General features: G+C 41.6%; 1 pseudogene; it reads left to right on the forward strand.

Moving 5' to 3' along the window:
* The first annotated feature begins 5,733 nt into the window (after positions 1-5,733).
* On the forward strand, positions 5,734-6,289 carry LOC147445169 (ricin B-like lectin EULS3; annotated as a pseudogene).
* The last annotated feature ends 3,453 nt before the right edge of the window (positions 6,290-9,742 follow it).

Raw genomic sequence — 9,742 nt, forward strand, 5'->3', positions numbered from 1 at the left:
CAACTTGCATGCAAGCATTTCGTGCTCGCGGTGTGTACCTAAACTTTTTTTAAAAGCTCTCTAGTTGTACACGACACTGGTGTTGCCTCTGTGTCCTGCCCTAGACAGTTGCCTCCCGCAAAAGCTACCAACCACTTGCTCATCGCCCACCGTGTTCCTCTCTCTACTAGTTGCCTTTGCTAATTGATCAAAGAGGGAATCTTCAAAATATTTTGGTTAATCAGTATTTTATAAAATGTGTACGGCATACTTCTTATCTATAATATAATGGCAAACCATTTGCCCTTGACACATGTTTGTAAATGCCAGCTCCAATGGATGCAACCTCTGTATGGCAAGCTCTCTCTCTCTCTCTCTCTCTCTCTCTCTCTCTCTCTCTCTCTCTCTCTCTCTCTCTCTCTCTCTCTCTCTCTCTCTCTCTCTCTCTCTCTCTCTCTCTCTCTCTCTCTCTAGCGCCGAGCAAAACCTCTTGAACAAGACTGTGGGTAGAGTCAATGCTTTTAGAGTCTCCAAGCATGCCCTACAGTTTTATGATTGAAGGGGCAACGTTGTCAAATTTGGGATGCCCCGCAAGCTACAAAAGTCTAGAGTCTTGTCCTTGGAGAAAGGAGATGAATCCATGTTGGATAGTATAATCAAGGGAGTAATCCCTAATATATTTTAAAGCTCTTAATGCCTTCAAAAAATTTTAATAGTCATTGATTTCTTGAAAGATCCCTCCATATAGATAACTAAGCACCAAAGGTGATGCAAACACCTTCAGTCTAGTCCACGCTATAAACATAGTCGAAGTGAGCGGAGAGAAGGAAGAGCGGCTCCTAGAGGCGATACTCGATGGAGAGAGAGAGAGAGAGAGAGAGAGAGAGAGAGAGAGAGAGAGAGAGAGATCACATCTTTGGTTGCCTATCGAAAGACTACTCATTATACATCATCTAAAATGGGCTTTCGTTGAATGGCCCTTTTTTGCTATGGTAGGAAAAAATCCGTACACATTGAAAGGTTGCAAGTACTTAGCAGGCACACCGGTAGCTTCTCCAATGTCTACACCATTTTGGCGTGCGCACGAGAGAGAGAGAGAGAGAGAGAGAGAGAGAGAGAGAGAGAGAGAGAGAAAGAGAGAGATGTGTTGAGATTAAGCAAGCAAGTTCTTAATACTCCAATGTACATGCAAACTCAATTTGGTAAAACAATTAAGAAAATTGTTTACGAGCCCTAAACATTGCAACATTTGAAGAGTGTGATTGCATTAATTTTATCTTGATAATGATCAGGTTTGGCAAAGTAAACTTCCACCTTTCCAAATGCCTGAGATTGTGACATGTGGCAAGGCTCCCACTTTGCCAATGGCTGAGATACATAAATCAAAAAGAAATGAAGGTACTGAAGTGTTCTGGTTATATCCCTTATGGAAAAGAGACTAGGTTGATCTCAACACCTTTAGACAAGGAGTTAGGAAGCCCTCTAGATCTTGTTCATAGCGACTTATGTGGACATATGCCTATTAAGTCTCTAAGGCGGGCATTTTATTTCCTAACACTCATACACGACTCTACTAGGAAGGTGATTATCTCTTGAAACAAAAAAAGAAAAGTCTTTAGTGTCTTTCAGAAGTTCTTGGCAATGATAGAAAACCAATTAGGTAAAAAGCTCAAAGCTTTGCAAATTGACAATGGAGGCGAGTATATCCCCTTTGAGTTCAAGTACTTCTACAGTAAATGAGGCATTACAATACAATTCATCATGCCTTACACACTCACTCAGAATGGTGTGGCAAAAAGGATGAAAAGGACTATCCAAGAACAAGTCACTTCTATGTTGTCTACAACCACTTTACCTTAGCAGTTTTGGGGGAAAGCTGTTATGACATATGTTTACTTGATAAATCGGTCGCCTAGTACACCATTGAAGTATAAGATTCCATAGGAGATGTGGGCAAGCAAACAACTTAATCACGATAGGTTACGTGTATTTGGGTGTGAGGGATTCTCACATGTGCCAAAAGAACGTAGGCAGAAAAGATGGACCCCAAATCACACAAGTGCATTTCCATTCGATATGGTGTGGATGGAGAGATGGGATATCTTCTCTAGCACCCAGAATCTAAGAAGGTTGTAGAAGCTCACATGTGATATTCAATGAGTCTAAGATGCATAGACAACCGGTGAGAGAGATTATATATTGGAAAGTAAGGTTTGAGGATATTGCCTCACCATTAGTTGCACAGAAGGTTGGAAGTACCTTCCAATAGTACACAGACAAACGTTGCTTGGAGTATTTGTTAGTCGCTGACTGCGGTGAGCCCCCTTGTTATAAATAAGCTATTCAGATGGAAGACAACGTGAAGTGGGAGTAGGCTATGCAATCTTAGTATAACTTGATCTTAGCCAATAAGACTTGGGAATTGATAGAGTTACCATAGGGTAAACAAGCATTGCCTTGCAAATGGGTGTACAAGAAGAAGTACATGGCACAAGATCTCGAGCCTAAGTATAAGGTTAGATCGGTTGATAAAGGATTCAAGCAAAAGAAAGGCGTAGATTTCAATGAGATTTTTTTCCTAGTGGTCAAGATGACTACACTGTGTCTTATGCTTGGTTTAGTAGCCAGAGAGGACATGGAATTGGTCCAAACGGATATGAAGATGATGTTTCTTCGTGAGGATCTCGAAGAAGATGTCTACATGTGTAGCTAGAAGGTTTTGAGATAAATCTTAGGAAGCCAACCAGGGAAAAATTGTTGTGTAGACTCAAGAAATTATCTTTGTATGGACTAAAGCAAGGCTCAAGGCAGTGGTACATCAAGTTTGATAAGTACATTCAATCCCAAGGTTATGTACGGAGCCATTAAGATCACTGCTTGTACACAAGGAGGTTGATCGAAGGTTCCCTCATCATTCTAATTTTGTACTTGGATAATATGCATATAGCCAAGAAGTCAAAAGATGAGATTGCCTTTCTCAAGGATGCCTTAAGCAAATAGTTTTCCATGAAGGATTTGGGTGATGCACATCACTTTCTTAGTATGTGTATCAAGAGAGATCATCAACATGGAATACTTGAACTATCACAGGAAGAGTATATTCACAAGTCTTGCAACGTGTTAACATGCAAGGGGGGAGAGCATTGAGTACCCCAATGGCTGCATATGCAAAACTCAGCAAGAATGATTGCCCCAAATTGGATGTTGAAAATGCAAAGATGGAAAATCTGCCATATTCTTTAGCGTTTGGCAGTCTCATGTTTGCCATGGTTAGCACCCGACCATACATTGAATTTGCAGAGGGAGTGGTCAGCAGATATATGGCAAACCCATGCAGAAAGCATTGGGAAGCAATGAATCATATCTTGAGATACATAAAGGGTTCAATCAACAAGTGCTTACTTTTTGGGAACAGTGATGCATCCATAGTTGGATGCACTACTTTTGATTATGTGGGTTGTGTGGGCACTAGGAAATCCACATCTGGCTATGTTTTCTCATTTGCTAGAGTGGCAGTCTCTTGGAGGTCGTGTCTCCAAAGTTTCACTTTGTCTTCCACCACTGAGGCTGAGTATGTTGCAGTTTCTAGTGCCAGTCTGTGTGGTTATCTTGTCTAGTGGGAGAACTTGATATACACCAAACTCCAATGCTACATTGTAATAGCCAAAGTGTGATTGTGTTAGTAAATAACCCCATGTTTTATTCCAAATCAAAAGAAATCAAGGTCAGGTATCATGTGATACGAGATATTTTGGCTAGCAAATGCGTTGATTTAGCCAAAGTCCACATGAATGAGAACCTAGCGGATGCTCTAACAAAGAGCCTATCTTCACAGTGGTTTGAACATTGCATATAGATGATGAGCATAGGGTGAAGCTATAGTAATGCTTCAAACTTGTATATGTTGGTACATAGATAGTCCACTACGGCCATGTTGGCCTTCAAGTGGGAGATTGTAAGGGTTTCAGGCCCATGTTTGGGTTCGGGTGCCCATCACTAACCCTTGACCCTATTCTTTGGATATCATGAACAATAAGGAGTGGTGAGAGTAAGTCTCACCAACAACTCCACCATATCGTGTGTGTCTCCTGCTGCACCGCACCGCACCCACACACTTGTGCAAGAATGGGCTCTCGCAACGCCATCATGAAGCCACTTAAGCTCGCGCACATATGTGTGTGTGTGTGTGTGTGCATGCATGCACACACAAAAAACCTTCAATCTAATATAAAATGTTGCCTGCATTTTGGAGCACTAGCCACATCAAGCAAAGCCTTACTTCCCTCCATATTTCCCAGCGCTTCCCTGCTTTGAAAAAAGAACGTTGCAGATTTATTTTTTGTGTGTCCAAATTTTCTTGATTTATTACATTTCTTGCACTACCTTATGGCTGCCAATTTTTTCAAAAAAGCGTTGCCCACATTGTCAAGTTGTAGAGTTTAGCATTACTTTTGAATTTTTATTTGAGATTTTTTACTTACAGCATTGTTTGACTTTAAGAAAAAAATGTCCTTACTTCTCTCTTTGCTTGAGATCTACCCAATTTTGACTTCTATGGCCCTTAATCCTCCCATTTCAATCTAACCTTAGCCTTGGAGTTGGGGTGTTGCACACACTGGAGGTAAGGGAAGCGCTTGAGTTGAGATTTGGAGGGAGCTTTTGAAGGGAAGCTTTGGAGAGATCTTTTCCCATATTTTTTATTAAGTGAGCAATGAAAAAGAAAAGCTTGCTTCGCTCTAAAATCAGTTTTTGGAGCGAGCTTTTTTCTTAAGCCCTCTCTCTCTCTCTCTCTCTCTCTTTGTTGAATGTCATCAATCTCCGATTGTCGCTCACATTCACAATCATAGAGTTATGCTTTGTGGCCGACCGCACAAAGGGGGGGGGGGGGCAACTGCTAAAATGAGTTTGTTGATCAATTACATCTCTTCCATGTCCCCATTTTCTCTCTCTCTCTCTCTCTCTCTCTCTCTCTCTCTCACACACACACACACACACACACACACACACTCCCTCTTTCACTATCTCTCTCTATTTCGTCTCTTTATTCCTATCCTCTCTCTTTGTGATGTGAAATAGAGGGCATGTACCATTTTCACTATTCTCGTTGTATATTTATTTACGTGCATATATGCATCTATCTATTTTTCTATAGATATTGTATTTTCTATATCTACATTTACCTAGCTCTCACTCTTCTATCTTCTTTTCAAAAAAAAAAGAGGGCTTGTAGCCCCATTGTATTACCTCGCCCCCCCCCCAAAGTGTTAGAAAAAAACCAGGGTCGTATTTTAACCGGCTTGGATTATAAAATCTCTATTATATATTGAGCTTGCCTTTTAAAAAAGCAAGAAATTTATACATGTTTTAGTGTAAGGAAAAATGTACTTTTCTAGGTTGCGCCCCCCCCCCCCCCCCCCCTCCTCTTACGCTACGCACATGCAGTGCAACGGTCGCCCCCGGTGGCCCCCGATGGAGAGTTGTTTGTGCAGAGGAGAGATGTGATTGGTTGTGGCACCTGACAACACGACAAAGGTGGTTGACTTTGCAGCCGAGGGCCGTCGGAGCTCTGGCATGTGCGCAAACTCCCGGTAGGCAAAAGGCGTTCACCCTCGATCAGCTTACCACCGGCAACGGGGCATGTCTGCAGTCTATCTCTCTCTCTCTCTATAGCGCCCCCCCTCTTCATAGCGTGGTTGAATGTAGGATCATTAAAAAATGGTGCAGAGGGAGAGGGTCGAAGGGGACGGGACGACGATGGCTTCAGGCGGGGATGTACAGGACATTCTCGAGACACAACCGAATGCCCACTTTCATGAGCAAACTCTTTGCCTTGACCCCACCTCCTTGCAAGTGCATCTTCTCCTTTCTTCCAAGGTCTTCTACCCATCTTGGGTAGACCTTTGGCAGCACCCGTACCATGCCTTCTTCTCTGCGACCATATCTACCGTGTCTTCTGCAAGACTCACGCCGGATTCAATCTCGCAGTTCAGCATCGCCTTGTTGCCTTCTAACACCCAAGATGAGTCCCATCAATGGCATGGGTGAAGGACGAGTTGTAATGGGAATGCTAATTAACAAGGGCACGACCAAACTTCTCAAACACGGGAAGCACAAGGGGTTGTAGGTTCATTTGATGGATTACAATGCTAATGTCAGAGATGATGACATTATGTGGACGGAGAGCCAAGATTTTGGAGAGGGGTTCGAAACTGCTCTTTTGAATTTGACACCTTTCGGACAAGGAAAGACACTCGATATTGACACATGGCATAAAGCTGATCACCAGCTCTTGAAGGTTTTTCCTCTTTGATTCTGCCCGGTATACATTCTTACAGTGTTTTGCCTAGACTTGAGGAGAGTTATGAAGCCTTTACTGGATCGCTTCCAGAGAAGAACTGTCGATATGCCATCTATGATTTTGACTTTGTGACCAGGGGAATTGCCAGAAGAGCAAGATCTTTTTTGTTGACTCCTTGCTCTTCTTTGTTGCCTGGTCTCTTGATGTGTCGCGTGTGAGGACTAAGATGCTTTATACAAGCTCCAAGGACCGCTTCAAGCGAGAACTAGATGTGACTTATGAGGCTCAGGCCACTGATGCCACTGAGATCGGGATAGAGAATTTGAAGGAGAGAGCTTATTGAGAGGTGTGCTCGGTTGGATCGTGATTCGTCCTATACAGTTTCAATTTGAGAGAGAGAGAGAGAGAGAGAGAGAGAGAGAGAGAGAGAGAGAGAGAGAGAGAGAGAGAGAGAGAGAAGGGGGGGGGAGAGAGGAATATATATATATATATATATATATATATATATATATATATATATATATATATATATATATATATATATATATATATATATATATATATATATATATATGTATGTATGTATGTATATATGTATAGTATATAATAAGATGGGTGTACAAATGATGGGTTGATGAAAGCCTCTGACGCATCCGACTAGGATAAGAGGCACACCACCTTTACCCCTATCGATAGTTCTTCCCTTGCATCTTAGTTTAGATAAGGGGCATATCCTAAATCCTAGAATAAATCCTTTAAGTGAGTTTATGTTTTCTCTTAGGTCATAGTACCATATGCCATGTGTAAGAGGTCCTTCTCACACCCTCTTGTTTTTGTTTATATAAGCGACCTTCCTCCCTAGCCCACACTAGAATGGGTCCTCTGATGGGGTAGTAGTCCCCATCAATGACCTTAGTTCCCACCATTAAGAATAGATAGGACTTCCTTAGGGTTGATGTATAAATGTGGTTGGAAATTCACACACATCACTACCACATGTATATGGTAACAAATCCCCCTTGGAGTGATGCGGTGAACGAGAGCTGGCACATAAAGGGAAGTGCCATGCCTTGAGGACATGATCAGTCCGCAAAGGGGAGTAAGCCCAAAGCTTTTTCAAAAGCTTCAAACTTCTCACGAGACAATGCCTTTGTGAAAAGATCTGCAAGGTTAACCTGTATTGGCACATAAGCCAAGCTGATCTCTCCTACTGAGAGTCTCTCCTGGACGTAGTGGTAATGCACCTCAATGTGCTTTGTGGGAGCATGAAAAATTGGGTTCCTCGCAATTGCCAATGCCCTCTGTCACTGTAGATAGTGTTGGCAGTAACCTGTCCAACATCCAAATCAGCCATAAGGCGTCTGAGCCATACACACTCAACCGTAGCTGTGAAGACTGCCTTGCACTCAGCCTCACAACTAGAAGTGGCCACAATAGGTTGCTTCTTGTTCAACCATGATATACATGAACTGCCAAGGATGAAACAAAAACCATTTGTGGACACTCATGTGTCAAAACAACCAGCCCAATCTGAGTCCGAAAAAGCATGTAAGTCTGGCGGCAATGATCCCCCCTTGGGATAAAACAAGCCAAGATGTAAAGTGCCACTCAACTAGCGGAAAATACTCTTGACAGCCTACCAATGCTTAGACCCTGGGCTATGCATAAATCTGCTGACCTATGAGACTACAAACTAAATATCTAACCTCGTGTTGCATACATAAATGAGGCATCCAACAACAGTTTGGTAAAAAGTGACACATGCAAGATCACCAGTATCATGAAGACTCAATTTTAAACCTGTTTCCATAGGAGTGGAAATAGGTTTGCAATCCTCAAGTCCAAACTTACATAGCAATGTCTCTATGTAACTTTTCTGACACAAGGCAATACCACCATCACACTGCTTAAACTGTATACCCAAGTAATGATGCAACAACCCCAATTCTTTCATCTTGAAAGTAGCATTCAAATCAGGCTTAAATTCAACAATATGTCTCCCATATTTGGTGCAGTGATCAACAAATCATCCACATAAAGGACCACAATGAGAAGTACATTACCCTCACACTTTACATACAATGTGCTTTCTGTTGGACTGATACGAAAGCCTCGTTTGACCAAATGAGTGTCAACCTTCTCATACCAAGCACGGGGAGATTGCTTCAACCCATACAAAGCTTTCTTACATCTTCACACTTTATCCTCTTGTCCTTTCTTGAAAAAACCGCAAGGCTGTGTTAGATAAACTTCCTCAAATATGTCACCATTCAAGAAAGCAGTAACAATGTGTGATTGATGTACATCCCAACAAAAATGAGCTGCCAATGCACATAGAAAATGCACAGTAGTCATACGACAAGTTGGAGAAAAAGTCTCCTCATAATCTATGCCTTTTTGCCGAGCATAATCTTTTGCAACAAGTCGAGCCTTATAGCGATCAATTTCACCATCCAGCTTGCATTCAACTTGTAAACCTACTTCGTACCAGTGGCCTTTTTTCCAAGAGGCAAATCACATAAAGTCCATGTGTCATTTTCTATAAGTGCATCATATTCTAATTGCATGGCAGCCATCCAATTTTTTGGATTTTGTGCTTCATCAAAAGACAGAGGTTCCTCAACATCATGTAAGCTAGACAAAGCCAAAGCATAACAATCTGATGCATAAGATGCATGGCGAGAACCTGAACAAGTATGACTAGACAAAGATGCATCCAATTTACTATCATGCAAAGTATGCACTAGCCATTTAGGCATACCTCTAGCCTGCTCATTCTCGGCCCTTTCCTCATCATGTACATCTGCATCAGTAATAGGTTGATCTGTAACATTTTCAGAAACCCCCATAGGCTGTACATTTGCCTCATTGGAATTTACATTGGAACTTCCACCACTGAAAAGAGGCAACAAAGTGTCATAAATGTCTTGTGAGCTTACATTACTGTCTCTAGTACATGACAACAAGGGCTGAATAAAATCTTCCACAAACACAACATCTCGTGAGACCAAAATACACTTTGTTTGAGGATGATACAACCTGTAACCTTTGCTTTCAACACTAAAACCAACAAAAATACATTTGATAGCCTTATCATCCAATTTTTTGCGATGTGTTTGTGGGACCAAAGCATATGCCCAAAAGCCAAAAACATGCATGTGCTCAATAGAAGGCTTTCTATCATGCCATGATTCATATGGAGTAATAGACTACAAAGATTTCATAAAATATCTCAAGTTTTGGGAGGGAAGACCATATTCTCAAGTTTGGAGTTGATAGAGTTTGTGTGGTCTATGTTTCTGGAGGGAACACTTGTAAGTTGGCATTTCAAATCATTAGTCATACAATTAGTTGGATTCCTGACAAGAGAACGAAGGATAAGGATGATAAAGACGACGGCTACCTACCAAAGAATGTCATTTAGGTATTTTGTTGGCGCAAAAAAGTATCACATAAAATGCACAA

This window comes from Adiantum capillus-veneris, chromosome 13 (assembly GCF_014529385.1).
Source record: "Adiantum capillus-veneris isolate H3 chromosome 13, ASM1452938v2, whole genome shotgun sequence".
NCBI classification, from domain to species: Eukaryota; Viridiplantae; Streptophyta; class Polypodiopsida; order Polypodiales; family Pteridaceae; genus Adiantum; species Adiantum capillus-veneris.